This window comes from Zeus faber (assembly GCF_960531495.2).
Source record: "Zeus faber genome assembly, chromosome: 8".
Classification (NCBI taxonomy): Eukaryota; Metazoa; Chordata; class Actinopteri; order Zeiformes; family Zeidae; genus Zeus; species Zeus faber.
In genome coordinates this window covers 2,467,547-2,485,687 of record NC_137195.1, presented here as the reverse complement: position 1 = coordinate 2,485,687, position 18,141 = coordinate 2,467,547, and positions in this window count along the sequence as shown.

Genomic DNA, 18,141 nt, shown 5'->3' with positions numbered 1-18,141 from the left:
AAGCAGCGACAGGTGAAGTGAATAACATTGATCATCTGGTTCCAATGGCACCTGTCAAGGGGTGGGATATATTATTATTATATATATATATACTGTTATATAATATTGTTATATATGTATATACTGTTATATATTATTATTTTATATATACTTATATATATTATTGTAATATATATATATAGTGATATAATATATATATATATATATATATATATATATATATATATATATATATATAATAATCTAGCCACTGGGCGTGCACAAGCCAGTGTATCATCAGTGCCGGTCCGAAGCCCAGATGAATGGAGAGGGTTGCATCGGGAAGGGCGTAAAAACCATGCAAATCAAACACGAGGACAACAAATCTGATTTCCATACAGGATGGGTGGAGGTCCGGGTTAACAACCACTGCCACTGGTGCCGTTAGCCAACAGGGTGCCAGTGGAAATTGTGCTGCTGTCGGCCAAAGAAGAAGAAGAAGAAGAAGAAGAAGAAGAAGAAGAAGAAGAGGGGGAAGGCGTATCCGGAGACAGCAGGAGAGGAAGAAGGGAAGGAGAGTAGAGTTGAGAGTAGGAACTTTGAACGTTGGCACTATGAAGGGTAAAGAGAGAGAGCTGGCTGACATGATGGAGAGAAGGAAGGTAGATGTACTATGTGTACAAGAGACAAGGTGGAAGGGGAGTAAGGCCAGGAGTATCGAGCAAACTGTTCTACCATGGAGTGGATGGCAGGAGAAATGGGATGGGGATGGTCTTGAAGGAAGAATATGTCAAGAGTGTTTTGGAGGTGACCAGAGTGTCAGACAGTGATGAGCATGGATGAGTATTCATAATCACCCCATTGATGGGGTGGTAAAGAATTTGGTCAGTGCATATGCTCAGGTTGGGTGTGAGATGGAAGAGAAAAAATAATTCTTTAGTGAGTTGGATGTAGTGGTGGAGAGCGTCCCCAAGGGAAGAGAGAGAGTCGTTGAAGCAGATCTCAATGGGCATGTTGGCGAAGGGATCAGAGACATAGGTGACGAGAAGGTGACAGGTAAGTATGGTGTCAAGGAGCGGAATGTGGAAGGACAGATGGTGGATTTCACCAAAAGGATGGAATTGGCTGTTGTGAATACGTATTTCAAGAAGAGGGAGGATCACAGGGTGACATTCAAGAGTAGAGGAAGGTGCACACAGGTGGACTACATCTTATGCAGGAGGTGCAATCTGAAAGAGATGAGTGACTGCAAAGTGGTGGTAGGGGAGTGTGTTGCTAGGCAGCATTGGGTTAAAAAAAGGAGGAATGTTGCATGCAATTTAGGGAAGAGGTAAGGCGGGCAATAGGTGGGAATGAAGGGTCACCAGATGACTGGGAAACAACTGCACAAGTGGTGAGGGAGACGCCAAGAAGGTAATCGGTGAATCATGTGGGAAGAGGAAGGAAGACAAGGACTCTTGGTGGTGGAATGAGGAAGTACAGGAGAGCATCGAGCAGAAGAGGTTGGCGAAGAAGAAATGGGAAAGTCAGAGATGAAGAAAGAGAGACAGGAGTTCAAGCTGATGCGGCGCAAGGCGAAGAGAGAAGTGGCAAAGGAAAAGGAAAAGGTGTACGACGAGTTGTATGAGAGGTTGGACAGTAAGGAAGGAGAAAAGGACTTGTACCGATTGGTAAAACAAAACAAAGTAAGGATGTACAACAGGTTAGGGTGATGAAGGATAATGATGGGAATGTGCTGACTAGTGAGGAGAGTGTGTTGAGAAGGTGGAAGGAGAACTTTGAGGAGTTGATGAATGAAGAAAACGAGAGGGAGAGAAGAGTGGATGATGTGGGGATAGTGGATCAAGAAGTGCAGCAAATTAGCAAGGATGAGGTGAGAAGAGCATTAAAGAAGATAAAGAGTGGAAAGGCTGATCCTTGATACTTTGATGCCTTGGTCACGCCTATTGCACACCTTACTACTGTCTGACTGCCCTCATACATATCCTGCACCACTCTTACGTATTTCTCTGCCACCCCCGAATTCCTCATGCAATATCACACTTCCTCTCTTGGAACCCTATCATACACTTTCTCTAAATCGACAAAGACGCAGTCAACTCCCTCTGTCCTTCCCTGTACTTTTCCATCAGCGTTCTTAAAGCAAACATTGCATCTGTAGTACTCTTTCCTGGCACGAAACCATACTGCTGCTCGCTGATCCCCACCGCTCCTCTTAACCTGGCCTCCACTACACTTGCCCATAGCTTCATGCTGTGGCTGATCAACTTTATTCCCCTGTAGTTACTACAGCTCTGTACATCTCCCACATTTTTTATTATTATATATTTTTTATAGATATAAATATATATATTTTTTGTCTATTAATTTTGTCTTAGCGTATCATCACTGAATTGTAAGCGCTGGCGAAGGGTTCTAGGTGTGGCAGTGAAGGTGTACTGATGGTGTATTGAAGACCTTCATCTCTGTGTTGATTTGTACTTTTTTTAAACCAACTCTTCATCATCAACCATCATCATCATCATCATCACACTGAGCATATGGTCCTTTCAACACCCCCCCCCCCCCCTCCCCCGAACAGTCTGTCGAGAAAGTTTTGGGGTGTTTTTCAGAGCTGCCGCCCGGCGAACGAACGTGGATGAAGCCGAGCGTGTTTTGGGCATTAGCGCGTGATAGCGATCAGAGCGATAATCTGCTGCTTTCATCTCACATCCCATAATCCTCCTTTTTTCCTCTGTGTGATCAAGTCAACGCTTAATTACGGGGAATGAATTGAGAGCGGGAAAAACACGTCCATCAAACATGGCCACGCCCAGGGGGGACGGGGGGGACGGGGACGCAGGGGGGACGCAGGGGGGACGCAGGGGGGACGCAGGGGGGAGGTTTCCTGTGCCAGCCTACTGTGGTCACCTTCCACCTCAACAGGATGGAGGGAAGGAGGGATGGAGGGAAGGATAAATGGAGTGATGTAGGTAAGAGGGGAGGGAGGGATGGAGGTATGGAAGGAAGGAGGGATGGAGGGGTCAAGGGATGGAGGTATGTAGGGATGGAGGGGTGGAGGGATGAGGGAATGAGGCATGGAGGGAAGTAGGGATGAAGGGGTGGAGGGACGGAGAGATGGAGGGATGGAGGGGTAACGGAATGGAGGGAACAAATGTTAGGGTTAGGGTTATATCTATATCCATAACATATCTATACTATATCTTTATATATATACTAAATCTATATGGAGTCCATTGAGGGGTTAAACTGCGAGATGGGAGTTGATTGATCCACCCAAAAGAGAGGTTGAGGACATAAAAAAATCTGGACTTTGTTCAATCATTTTCAACATTTCCAGATTTTTCATGGCTCCCAAAATATTCAGCGGTGACACCTCACGGCTCCTGGAGCCTGTTTCCATCTTCACATTTTAATATTTGCATTTTCTCTCATCGAGCCTTGTAAGCAGCACCAGTTTGATCAGTTTTCAAATTTCAAATAAAAGTTCAGGTTTTTTTTTTATCCAACTCGAGTAGAAGCGAACGCAGCTCCTCCATGAACAACTTCCATCCCTCCATCATCCATCACTTCCATCCTTTCACCATTCATCACTTCCATCAGTCACTTCCATCTTTTCATCATCCATCATTTCCTTCCCCCCATCCATCATCCATCCATCCACTCAGCCATCCACCCCATCCCTCCACTCAGCCATCCATCCCATCCATCCTTTCACCATCCATCATGTCCTTCCTTCCATCCATCACTTCCTTCCCACCATCCATCCCTCCATCCATCATTTCCTTTCCTTCATCCATCCCTTCCTTCCCTCGATCCATCACTTTCATCCCTCCATTCATCACTCCCATCCCTGCATCCATCATCCATCCATCACTGTTACGGCTACGGTCTGGTGAACCCAAATGCAGGACACTACAAAGTCTCAGGAATAGGTGCAAGGTTTAATGTAGAACAGGCAGGGGTCAAAACCAGGGGAACAGTCAACGGGAAAACTTATCGGTAGTGAATCAGGGTCCAGGAACAGGCAGTGAATTGGGATTGTAGAAAGGAACGAGAATTCAATACACACTACACTCAGACACACAGACACGACGATATGACGGAGACAGAGTGAATGGAGGCCCGGTAAAATTCCATTGGAGTGATGAGGAACGTGAAGACAGGCGGTGAGATTGCTGACTGGGGACAGGTGTGCAGTGGCAGGGATGTGGAACCAGAGACAGACAGAGGGAGCTAATGAGGGACTGATGACAAGCAAGCAGCAGTGCAGGATCCTGACAGTACCCCCCCCAAGGGACGGGTCTCAGACATCCCAGCAGGTTTACCTGAGCAGTTGGAGGGGGTCCAGAGGTGGGCAAAGGAAGCAAAGCACCCATCAGGCGGATGGCCGGGGAGCTGGAACCCTGCCCAAGCGAACAGGAGACTGCTCGGGGGGTTGACCAGATCTCGGGGTAGATGAGCGGAGCTGCTCCGGAGGATGACCCTGTAGGCGGGGCCACTTAGGAGGGTGGCTGAGAGGCCGGGCGTTGACAGGGGCAACCCATGGCTCGGGACCAGAAGTGGACTGAGCCACAGTAGAAGTGGAAATAAGGAGAGGCGGCTGACGGCTCGGGAACCGAAACTGGCGGAGCCTCATCAGGATCGGCCAACGACTAAGGAACGTGCTGGGCCTTGGGAGGGGAGGGTGACGGCTCGGGAACAGCAACAGGGTGAGCCTTATCGGGATCGGCCAATGACTCAGGAACGTGCTGAGCCTCAGAAGGATCGGCCAACGATTCAGGAATGTTCTGAGCCTCGGCAGGAGAAGCTGGAATTACAGGCTTTGGAGAAATGGGAGGCGGAGAAGGGTGGGTGTATAACCTCCACCTGTTAAACGCTAACATCTGGGCAAATTGGGATCCTGGAGATAGCGAGGAGCCTAAAGAAAGCTGGCTCTTCGCTTTCAAACCCTTCCTCTGTAGCTCCAAAGTCATGCCAGTTGAAGGGCAAGCAGGGCAGCGAAAACTCTGTGGCGCTCGGAGACACGGTGGTCCCGGACAATGGAGACTGGGGAGCGATCCTTGGAACCACGCTACCCCTCCTGGGGGACTTAGGAGGGTCCCTGGAGAAGAAGGCGAGGCTTGCCCCTCAGAAGGGGGACTGCTGGGGATACTCGAGGACTGGAACAAGACAGATGACTGCCAGGCCATCCGGCGCAGGTCTGAGGGCGAAGCCAAGGGTCGGCTCCAGGCTCACAAACCCTCATCTATTTGACGGGAGTGCAGGCGGGGGATGAGCAGTCCGGGGTGCCTGAAGGGAATGTCCAGGCCTGGAAGCATGCTGGCGACTATCAGGCCTTCTGCTAGCAGGCTGGTGACTGGCCCACTGGTATCAATTAATTCTAAAATAAATATTATCATATATAATAAATACATATATAATAGTATATCATATATAATACTATATTATAATAATATATAATACAAAATATATATAATATTAGGGTAAAGTGCTTTTCCTGTGCATTTCCTGTTTTTCCTATATACTGTATATCATACTTGATATATACTATATTATATATAACATCCAGTGCTATTGCAGTGAATCTGCATCACATTGGATCGATGTGTTATTGTTGCATTTTTATTCAATTTAATCCTAAAAGAAAAATTGAATTAATGTTCAAATGTGTGGAACCCCCCAAATATACAAACAAAGGCTGTTTGTCTTTAGTGTGTGAGTGTAGTGTGCATAGTGTGTGTGTAGTGTGTCGTGTGTGTGTAGTGTGTCGTGTGTGTGTAGTGTGTTGTGTGTGTGTAGCGTGTTGTGTGTGTGTAGCGTGCGAAGTGTGTGTGTGTGTGTGTGTGTGTAGTGTTTGTGTGTGTGTGTGTGTGTGTGTGTGTGTGTGTGTGTGTGTGTGTCTGCTGTTTGTTTTGGCAGCAGATATTTACCAGCGCTCTAAAGGTTAAGACGAGGAAACACTCCACGCTCTGAGGAGCCGGCAGTCTATCTCCGTCTTGGCGCTTAACTCTGTTTATTTGAGGATTTGGGGGGATTCTCAGAGACACTCGTGTTAACCGTGAGTTGTTGCGGAGGGACGCTTCGCCCGGCTCCGGGGGTCCGTTGGGCCCGGCGTGGGGGGCGTCCGTCCAGCAGGGCCTCGAGGTGTAACGGCTCAAATGCAAATCAGCCAAGATGCTTTGGAGAGCGGCCAGCGCTGCGTTGACTGGCGGCTCTGTGGACGCGTCCCCCCCACAGGCTTTCGGGAGGTGGGGGAGGGGTGGTGGGGGTGGGTTGGGGGTGGGGTGGGGACCCTGCTTTAGAGTCGGCTCACCCCACCCCTCCTCCAGATACTCCTCTCGCTGCGTTTTGAGGTTTCCTAACGGATGAAGTGGGGCGGTTCGTCCTGGGGGGAGGCTGGGGTCTCCTCCGTCCGGACCCCCTCCATCATCATGTCAGCTCCACTCGGTCCAGTTCACCGAGCACAGAGAGCTGCTTCATGACGGAGCTCCGAGCTGCAGGCTCCAAGAAATGTGATGGACAATTAAACCTTACACAGAGTTCAACTGGCATTCCCTCCCTCTCTCTCTCACCCCTTTCTCATCCCTCTCGCTCTCTCTCTTCCATACACAACATAAAGACTTGAACCCTGTCTTACTCTCCCACATTAACAAATGTCTCACACCCAACGGACAAGACACCAAAACAACCTCATATCCTAGTTTATTATATTTCAGCCAGAAATCTCGTTTCCAGGAGAATCTCAGTCTCCTTGCCATTTTCTTATTTCTATTTGTTATTCTTCTTCTTCTTCTTGTTATTATTATTATTATTGCCATTTTTTATGCAGGCTGCTGTGACACTGAAATTTCCCTCCAGCGATTCATAAAGTATCTATCGATTGAGTCCAAACTCAAATCACCACTTCCGCACCACATTCTGGCTCAACTGCGCTCCTGGTTTTATGTATAGAACACATCGACTTTGAAGATAACACCAGGTACGTACACCACATTTTCATCTCATTGTGATTCATCAATAGGTCGTATTTAATTTCATATTCAGTTAATCTCTTTTCGTTTCACCTCAGAGCAAACAGGAAGTGGCCACGCCCTCGTCAGCCCCACGATCAAACCGCTCCTCCACACCTATCGATTGGGTCCCAGCAGATGCAGAGCGATCAATTTTTATACGCCTGTTTAGCAGCATGGCATCCCAATGATCCAACATGTCCGCTCACAGCTCCATTGAAGCCCAAAGCGCTGCATTGCTGTGTTGGGCGAGGGATGACGGATCCAGCAGCTTTATGAGAACTGTGGACTGCAGGGTTGAAGGGCCGCATGGCTGAAGGAATGCAGAGACATAGGACTGCAGGGATGGAGGGCTGAAGGGCCTTGGGGATGCTGTGCCGTGGGGCTAAAGGCCTAAAGGGATGGGTTGAAGGGCTGAAGCTGGAGGGCTGCAGACATGTAGGGATGCAGACATGTAGGGCTGCAGATATGCAGGGATGCAAGGATGCAGACATGCAGGGCTGCAGACATGCAGGGATGGAGACATGTAGGGATGCAGACATGTAGGGCTGCAGATATGCAGGGATGCAAGGATGCAGACATGCAGGGATGCAAGGATGCAGACATGCAGGGCTGCAGACATGTAGGGATGCAGACATGTAGGGCTGCAGACATGTAGGTATGCAGACATGTAGGGATGCAGATATGTAGGGATGCAGACATGTAGGGATGCAGACATGTAGGGCTGCAGACATGTAGGGATGCAGACATGCAGGGATGCAGATATGTAGGGATGCAGACATGTAGGGATGCAGACATGTAGGGCTGCAGACATGTAGGGCTGCAGATATGTAGGGATGCAGACATGCAGGGATGCAGATATGTAGGGCTGCAGACATGTAGTGATGCAGACATGTAGGGATGCAGACATGTAGGGCTGCAGACATGTTGGGATGCAGACATGTAGGGCTGCAGACATGTAGGGATGCAGACATGCAGGGATGCAGACATGTAGGGATGCAGACATGTAGGGATGCAGACATGTAGGGATGCAGACATGCAGGGATGCAGACATGTAGGGATGCAGACATGTAGGGATGCAGACATGTAGGGATGCAGACATGTAGGGATGCAGACATGTAGGGATGCAGACATGTAGGGATGCAGACATGTAGGGATGCAGACATGTAGGGATGCAGACATGTAGGGATGCAGACATGTAGGGCCGTGGGCTGAAACCCTCAGAGGTCCTAGTGGCCAGTGGCGCTGCTCCGCCCTGGAAAGAGGTGATGAATTGCAGTTGCAGCCGGCGGAACGTCTCCGTCTGGCTGCTCCGGGGGGGATTGAAGGTAAATGGCTCCTTCCTCCGCCCGAGACATTTCTGTGACACCAAATTGAGTCAGATGGTGGGAGGGGGTGGAGGAGGAGGGTTAATATCTCCCGTGTAAACATGGGGTTTATAGACTTCAGAGCAACTTAAAGGGGGAATTGAAAGAGTGCCGCTCCAAACAGCCTCTCCTTGTTTGGCGTGGGCCGGCATCTCCGGCAGCCGCTCCAGGAGTGGAGGACGGGTGGAGGGAGGAGGGGTGGAGGGTGGAGGGATGGAGGATGGAGACATCTGTTGCTGACAGTGATAAAACAAGCGCTTAACGCAAGGTGACAACCAACACGTGTAGAATCATCACATTCTCAAGGTGTGGAGTGCCGCTGTCATATCCATAATCATAACAGCATCCGTGCTCCGAGGCGGATTAAACACTCCATTACCTCGGCCTCGTTACCGCGGAGACGCCCTGCCATAGCACTCCACTGTGTGTGTGTGTGTGTGTGTGTGTGTGTGTGTGTGTATGTGTGTGGGTGGGCGTGTGAAGGGGTCCATGGCCTGGAAGGGCCCATGGCCTCGTTGCGGAGAGCGCCCCTACATCGATACCCCTGTAACTGCATGGGAACCTGAGACCTGAAGTACCGCCGAGCTGCGTCCGGCTCCGTTTAACGGCCAAATTACAGCCTCGGCAAATTGTTTTTAATATCTATTTATTCCCCACATAACAGGAAAACTAAAGCACAAGTAAACATTGATTCAATTCATAATTCAGGGGAAATGTATTAATATTTGAGCTTTGTGTTTTGCAGCTAAATTGGATGACATATTCCATGTTTACCAAAGAGGAAAATCAACTTCACCTTCAATGAATTCAACCACAACTAAAATAAATCTCAGGGACACGCGTTATTTACCATTGTTTACCGTCTCCACGGTGATGATTTACACCGTTTTCCTGCACGACACAAATTGATAATCAAGACGCCAACACTGTCATGCAGCTGCTCGTTTGGCTCCAGGTCCAAATATTTATAATAAGATTTTACATGGTTGGACACGGAGAAATACGGGAGGTGATGGACCCCAAGACGAGCAGCTGCAATCCGGCTCGATACATAAAACGACAAATTAAAGAGAATAACTCAGCTCAGCGTGGGAGGAATTCCAGAGGTCGCCGGGGTCACGAAGTGTGAGCACCAGGAAATGGAAAAGCCAACGGAGGGCGTATTAATATTAATAACAATAACAATAATAACATGAGATTTATTTTCCCAGGAGCCAAACTGACTCGATAAATCGATAGCAGGGTATGCAAATGCGATGTTTTCCAAGAGTACAAATACATATTCGTACAAACTGTACGTACACACACACTGTACACATACAGTCTATATCACATGTTTGATTTAAAGGGACATTCCCCTCTGGGTCTGTCAGAAGAAACGTTGCTTCTCCTGAAGAAAGATGAGAGTTAGATATTCAGCATGTCCTCCTCCTCTCCACCTCCATCTCTCCATCTCTCCACCTCCATCTCTCCACCTCCTCCCACACCTCCTTCCCTCGGGAATTAAGATGAGTTACACATTCAGCTCGAAACAACGAGCACGCTCCTGCTCCACCTGCTTCTACAGCTCCTCCGCTCCACCTCCCTCTCGCCACTTTCTTCTACACCTCCTTCTCTTCAACTCCTCTCTACCTCCTTCTGCACCTCATTCCCCACACCCACTTCTACACCTGCTCCGACACCTCATTCTACATCTTTACCTCTACACGTCCCACCCTCCTGAATAAAGATGTGATTTAGAGATTAAGAAAGAAAGAAGAAAGAAAGAAACAGACTTTAATCGTCACACGACACTCCACAACACATGCTTGCACACACACACACATGCACATGCTTGATGGTGGCCGGTGAAATGGCTCCTCTGCTTTTTGATTAAAGCGCACTCAAGCTCACTCCTGCCCCACCTCCTCCTTTTCACCTCCTCCTTTACCCTTTCTCCTCCACATTCTTCTACACGTCTTCCTCTCCACATTCTTCTCCATCCCCTTCATCTCCTCCACCTCCCACTCCTCCATTGGATTTATTCCACACTCCTTGTGCTGTTTTTCAGCTGACATTGTGTTTTCCTGAATGGCTTTGCAGGGTCTTTGTGCGGAATGCCCCTTTAATGTACATTTGCTCCTGCGGGAGGCGAGGAGGTCCTCGCATCGTCCAGTGATTAATACTCTCCTCACATCGACCTTCCAAAACATATAAAGAGAGAAAACACACAAAACAGTCTTGATGAATTACAGCAAATTGAAAGAGCAGTTACAGGACACGTGGAAAAACAGAGCCTTGCATCCCACTGCAGTGATAATAGATAATAATCACAACAATAATTAAAAAAAGAACGACATCCTCATCAGAATCAAAGGTGTTTTCATGGTTCCTGCTTCAAGCCAACGAGGCAGGAAGAAATACTTTAAATAATGTAGATACTGTAGAGATGCTGCTGATTTATCATAAGTAAGCTTAAATACTTAAAACGCTTAAAGACTCAATCTTTTCACTGCGGCATACATTATTAAATGTCTTGATATGTGTTTGTATTAATTTTAAATTGTTGAATAGAACTGTTTTCAAACATTTTTTTAACAATTTAAAAATCATTTAATGAATCCTACTCGTCATTGTAGAGATTTGGGGACCGGAAGTGACATCTTCACAGGCTTGATGGGGGCCGCGGGCCACCCATTGCAGATGGAAAGTAACTCAGTACAAGTACTTTGTTACTGTACTTAAAGGTGCAGTGTGTAGAATGTACAGACTTGTCAGAAATGAAATATAATATTGATAAGCCTGTTTGAACTTGTGTACAATCCCATCAAAATAAGAATGCTTGTGTTTTCGTTTCCTGGGAATGAGACGTTTTTATCTCCATAGGGGGCGGGTACGCTGGACGGAGGCCGCCATGTTGCACCGCCATGTTTCTACAGTGGCCCAGAAGGGACAAACCAAACACTGGCTCTAGAGAGGATCTTTCGGGGGTTTTCGGTTGGGGGGTACCGGGGTACTTACTTCATTACAGTCAGATTTGCACCTTTAGTTTAAGAAAAGGATTTATTATATTTAATAAACAACATGGACTTTACTGAAGTACGGTGCTTGTACCTAACCCTCACAGCAGGAGAACACGCTCGGTGGTTTGGATTCGACTGAAGACCCCGAGCTCCGTTGGCTCCGCTTCCACTCGCTCGACTCCTTTTGACTTTTTTCCTCTTTCTTCCTCCTCGACAGAAAAACGTCTCCACGGTCTTGGAGGAAATCCAACATGGCCGATCCTGGCAGCGTGCAGCGCGAGCTTAAGCCGTAAAAATATCTCAGCGTGCCCTCAGGTGGGGAACCCACGCCAAGCCTCCTCAAATCCTCATTAGCTCCTTCACTAATACATGGAGAACTTGCATTTTGTCCTGGTATTAATCTTATTTTGCGGCGGTCGGCAGAAAACCTTCACTAATTCCAGCCGCTCAGATAATTTCCCGCCAGCGCAGCGACGCTTTTATGTGTCAATCAGCGCCGTCGTCCCAATTATTGCCGAGCCGCGTCCAAACTACAACCCGCGCCAATTACTTCTAATATTTATATATTCCCTGAGCAGCGGGAGCCAAACAGGAAAACTAAAGAAAATAATAAATAACTGATTAAATTCATGTATTTGTAAAATTAATTACTATTGTTTTGTGTTTTGCAGCGACAAAATAGTTTTGCAGAAACGGAAAACTTCTTTGTGCAGGATTGGAATGAGGGATTATTGGATGAGAATGAGGTGGTAAAATGTTTTATTTTGGTTTAACTTCTCGCTCGTAGAAACAAGTGGAGTTTTCTGTGTTGTTTTTTCACAAGGAAGTGAAGAAGAAATCATGTTATAATAAAATATTAAATATATTAAACTAATACTAGACAGTAGCTAGTCTCACCTTCCCTGTCTGTGACATGCATGCCCTTATTTGGAGTCACCTTGCTGTGACGTACATGCCCTTAAGGAGGAGGTACACTTTAAAAAGTAGGAGAAGTTTTTGAGGCGGTGACCTGGGTTCTTGTGTTCTCAGTGTAAGCCCCGAGGTGAACTATGTCTTTTGTCTTTTTCTCCCCGAGACCTCCCCGTGCGGTGATTGGTCCGAATGCCGCTGCGTCATGGCGGGGGATGGACTTCAACCTCCCTTTCCCTGTCATTCAACCGCTGCTTTTCCCGGGTCAATGAGCTTGTCTTTCTTGGGAAGTGGCAGCATTGGGAGCAGGTAGATACCGTATCTCCTCAAATGCAAACCAGTGAACAAAGCTGGATCGGAGTCAGTTATTGTGTGTTTTCTCCTCCAGCGCTGCACCGCGCCTCCGGTTCCCGTCTTCTAGTTTTCCTGTGTTTATATTTTAGATCTATTGTTTTTTTTAGTTTCTACTTGAATGAAAGGAACATCTTAAACCAAGGGACGTTCCCCCTCGGATCAGGACACCGGAATGTGTAATGCAGAGTCTCGGCCATTCCCGTGTCTCAAAATAATCATGCTGTTTATTTTAGGCGCCTTATTTTGGACGGAAGTCCAGCTGAGGTAAATAACAGCCCCGTCACTATTTTTACTTTTATTTTTTTTCATCATCTATGAAAACAAAAACCACGACTCCTTTCACTGTCATGTCTGTGCTTCTTTCACCGCCGAGAAATTGTTGAGTTCTTTTTGAGTTCTTGTTTAGTTCTTGTTGAGCTCTTTTGAGTTATTGTTGAGATCCTGTTGAGTTATTGTTGAGTTCTTGTGGAGTTCTTGTGGAGTTCTTGTTGAGTTCTTTTTGAGTTCTTGTTTAGATCTTGTTGAGCTCTGGTTGAGTTCTTGTTGAGTTATTTTTGAGTTCTTGTTGAGTTCTTGTTGAGTTCTTTTTGAGTTCTTGTTTAGATCTTGTTGAGCTCTGGTTGAGTTCTTGTTGAGTTCTTGTTGAGTTCTTGTTGAGTTCTTGTTGAGTTCTTGTTAAGTTCTTGTGGAGCTCTTGTTGAGTTAATGTTGAGTTCTTGTTGAGTTCTTGTTGAGTTCTTGTTGAGGTCTTGTTGAGTTCTTGTTGAGTTCTTGTTAAGTTCTTGTGGAGCTCTTGTTGAGTTAATTTTGAGTTATTTTTGAGTTCTTGTTGAGTTCTTGTTGAGGTCTTGTTGAGTTCTTGTTGAGTTCTTGTTGAGTTATTGTTGAGTTCTTGTGGAGTTTTTGTTGAGTTTTTGTTGAGTTATTTTTGAGTTCTTGTTTAGTTCTTGTTGAGCTCTTTTGAGTTATTGTTGAGATCCTGTGAGTTGTTGTTGAGTTCTTGTGGAGTTCTTGTGGAGTTCTTGTTGAGTTCTCGTGGAGTTCTTGTTGAGTTCTTTTTGAGTTCTTGTTTAGTTCTTGTTGAGCTCTGGTTGAGTTCTTGTTGAGTTCTTGTTGAGTTCTTGTTGAGTTCTTGTTGAGTTCTTGTTGAGTTCTTGTTGAGTTCTTGTTGAGCTCTGGTTGAGTTCTTGTTGAGTTCTTGTTGAGTTCTTGTTGAGTTCTTGTTGAGTTCTTGTTGAGTTCTTGTTGAGTTCTTGTTAAGTTCTTGTGGAGTTCTTGTTGAGTTCATTTTGAGTTCATTTTGAGTTCTTGTTGAGTTATTTTTGAGTTATTTTTGAGTTCTTGTTGAGTTCTTGTTGAGCTCTTGTTGAGTTCTTGTGGAGTTCTTGTTGAGTTCTTGTTAAGTTCTTGTGGAGTTCTTGTTGAGTTCATTTTGAGTTCTTTTTGAGTTCTTTTTGAGTTCTTGTTTAGTTCTTTTTGAGTTCTTTTTGAGTTTTTGTTGAGTTCTTGTTTAGTTCTTTTTGAGTTCTTTTTGAGTTTTTGTTGAGTTCTTGTTTAGTTCTTGTTGAGCTCTTGTTGAGTTCTTGTGGAGTTCTTGTTGAGTTCATTTTGAGTTCTTTTTGAGTTCTTTTTGAGTTTTTGTTGAGTTCTTGTTTAGTTCTTTTTGAGTTCTTTTTGAGTTTTTGTTGAGTTCTTGTTTAGTTCTTTTTGAGCTCTTTTTGAGTTTTTGTTGAGTTCTTGTTTAGTTCTTTTTGAGTTCTTTTTGAGTTTTTGTTGAGTTCTTGTTTAGTTCTTTTTGAGTTCTTTTTGAGTTTTTGTTGAGTTCTTGTTTAGTTCTTTTTGAGTTCTTTTTGAGTTTTTGTTGAGTTCTTGTTTAGTTCTTGTTGAGTTCTTGTTGAGTTATTTTTGAGTTCTTGTTGAGTTCTTGTTGAGTTCTTGTTGAGTTCTTCTTGAGTTCTTGTTGAGATATTTTTGAGTTCTTGTTGAGTTCTTGTTGAGTTCTTGTTAAGTTCTTGTGGAGCTCTTGTTGAGTTAATTTTGAGTTATTTTTGAGTTCTTGTTGAGTTCTTGTTGAGTTCTTGTTGAGTTCTTGTTGAGTTCTTGTTGAGTTCTTGTTAAGTTCTTGTGGAGCTCTTGTTGAGTTATTTTTGAGTTCTTGTTGAGTTCTTGTTGAGTTCTTGTTGAGTTATTGTTGAGTTCTTGTGGAGTTTTTGTTGAGTTTTTGTTGAGTTATTTTTGAGTTCTTGTTTAGTTCTTGTTGAGCTCTTTTGAGTTATTGTTGAGATCCTGTGAGTTGTTGTTGAGTTCTTGTGGAGTTCTTGTGGAGTTCTTGTTGAGTTCTCGTGGAGTTCTTGTTAGTTCTTTTTGAGTTCTTGTTTAGTTCTTGTTGAGCTCTGGTTGAGTTCTTGTTGAGTTATTTTTGAGTTCTTGTTGAGTTCTTGTTGAGTTCTTTTTGAGTTCTTGTTGAGTTCTTGTTGAGTTCTTGTTGAGCTCTGGTTGAGTTCTTGTTGAGTTATTTTGAGTTCTTGTTGAGTTCTTGTTGAGTTCTTGTTGAGTTCTTGTTGAGTTCTTTTTGAGTTCTTGTTGAGTTCTTGTTGAGTTCTTGTTGAGTTCTTGTTAAGTTCTTGTGGAGTTCTTGTTGAGTTCATTTTGAGTTCATTTTGAGTTCTTGTTGAGTTATTTTTGAGTTATTTTTGAATTCTTGTTGAGTTCTTGTTGAGCTCTTGTTGAGTTCTTGTTAAGTTCTTGTGGAGTTCTTGTTGAGTTCATTTTGAGTTCTTTTTGAGTTCTTTTTGAGTTTTTGTTGAGTTCTTGTTTAGTTCTTTTTGAGTTCTTTTTGAGTTTTTGTTGAGTTCTTGTTTAGTTCTTTTTGAGTTCTTTTTGAGTTTTTGTTGAGTTCTTGTTTAGTTCTTGTTGAGTTCTTGTTGAGTTATTTTTGAGTTCTTGTTGAGTTCTTGTTGAGTTCTTGTTGAGTTCTTCTTGAGTTCTTGTTGAGATATTTTTGAGTTCTTGTTAAGTTGTTTTTGAGTTCTTGTTGGGTTCTTGTTTAGTTCTTGTTTAGTTCTTGTTTAGTTATTTTTGAGTTCTTGTTGAGTTCTTTTTGGGTTCTTGTTGAGTTTTGGTGAGTTATTTTTGAGTTCTTCTTGAGTTATTTTTGAGTTCTTGTTGAGTTCTTCTTGAGTTCTTCTTGAGTTTTTTTTGAGTTCTAGTTGAGTTATTTTTGAGTTCTTGTTGAGTTCTTCTTGAGTATCCTGCTGATGGTGCTCTGCTGGTTCTAATGTCTTTTGTTCACGCATCTTAAGTTTACCTCCACCTTTATCTGGAGTTTCACATTACTGGCTAAATTAAAGTGAAGCGCTTTTCAAAATATTCACATTGTTATATATACAAGTTTATGTACAACTTCATATCCAGCATTTAGTAACGTGACCACCCACTCGTGACATCTTCACATTCATCTTGGGACACGGTCGATCAGGACCTCAATGTGGTTGGGGCTTCACGACGACTGATTTCTACTAGTTACCATGTTTGACACACCTCCACTCTGCTCCACGGGTGGAGGTGTGTCCGTAGAGGCGGTTTGATTGTTTGCTCTGACTATTTAATACTAGAAAGCTGAATTAAGATGTAAATGTAAATACATAATACGAGTCAATTCAGTCTTGGATGAGTAATGGCTGGAGTGAGGAGGCGCAGGCTGGTGATGTCAGGAATCTGTCTCCATTTATTTCTCAACACAACGTGGCCTCCACCCTGACGCCACCGGCCTCCGCCTCCTCGCTCCAGCATTACCCATCCAAGAACCATCAATCCAGCGTCTGCACATATTCTAATGAATTGTTTTACAAATACAATAAATATTGTAACCCTGGTCGACAACTAGTCGGCTTCTGCCAACAGCAGCGACATGTGGTAATAGTAGTCAACAGTCGACTAGTTGACTAGTTGACTAGTTGACTAGTTGGTGAAAGCCCGACAATGTGGCGTTTTCCTCTTGGTGTTATTTTGGGGGATTTCGCTGATGTCTCGCTGATGCGTGTCTTGGCCTCCGGTCGGAGTGGGAGTCGAACCCTCGGGCTCCGAGCAGAATTCAAAGGTTTCTCTTCAGCCAAAAACACAATACCCCAATCAATCAGAATCAAGTGTTTCTCTTCATCTCCCACAGGCCGGCGTCTGCCTTTTCACATTCCCCACACAAAACCCAATTCCAGCGAACTGAGTCAAACCCGGAGTCCAAATCGATGCTGCTGTGGGATTTCAGGTGGAAACGCTGCATCAGATGAATCAAAGCTTTCTAAATATTCTCTTTCAGTTTCTTTCATAACCGACCGCTTTGTAAATCAGGTCAGAGCACGCAGAGAAGAGGAAAATTCAAATATTTTACTTTTACCAGATTTTCACGCTGAACCTCAAACAAACCTTATTTCAGTTATAATCAGATCAGTACTAATACGAAATATCTATTTCATGTATGTGATCTTTATGACAACTGCACTATAAGTATGGCTCTCAATGCAAAAAAAAATATTTGACACCTTTAATATCAAATTTATGATTATTTAAAAATGATACTAATAATAATATTCAATTGTAATCATTTAAATAAGCTGGGGTGGTTCAAACAGTATGAACCCTGTCAATAATGTAGGTAAAAACCGCTGTTGATCTGTCTTTTTAATGGTCGAAAATATCCTTAAATACTTATTTGACTTGTAATATTCTTACCTAAAGAAACATTAACGCACTGTGACACAAATCATTAGTTTTATTTTTCTTTAAATAATTGTAAAAAACTGGGTTGGTGCAGTGTAAATATACCATTTATTTAGTTTGTGTTGTTAGATGTGTAAGATTTGTTAATATTTGTTAAATCAGCAAAATAATTGACAAATAAAAGAAAAACTAAATAAAATAAAAGATCATGTGGCATTACAGAGGTTTGGGGAGTGGTAACTTCTTCGCCGGCTGATGAGGCCTGCGAGTCGCCCATTGAAGACCCCCCTGCTGTACATCCCCCCCTGCTGTACATCTACACCCAAGCTATTTGCGAGGGCTTTTAACCTTCTAGTCACACGAACGGTTGACGTCATAATGAAACGGTGGAAACGAGATGAGCTTTCACAATGTCATAAAAGGCTTTTCAATGTCATGCAGTGGAGGTTCATGTCGTAGGGGCCGCATTCAGGGGACGGTGCCGCTGCGGTGGAGAAGTGGGAAGAAGCGGAAAAAAGGGAAATTCAAACATGGCCCCCCTCGGGCGACGGCACTTTGAAACCAGTGTGAGTGGGAGGGGCGGGGCTCACCTGGGACGGCGACAAGCCCTGGCTCCCCCCGTCCACGGCTCCTTCATGTACAACATCTGAGTTAATGGAGGTTTCCATCCCTCAGCGCCCCCATCAGCAGCCCACTGCAGCCAGGGGGTGGGGGTGGAGGAGGCGGCCCTTGTGTCACTGTGGGAGGATATCAGTACAAGGTCAGAGATAAGGACGTCACTGTGTGATAAGCAGGCAAAAA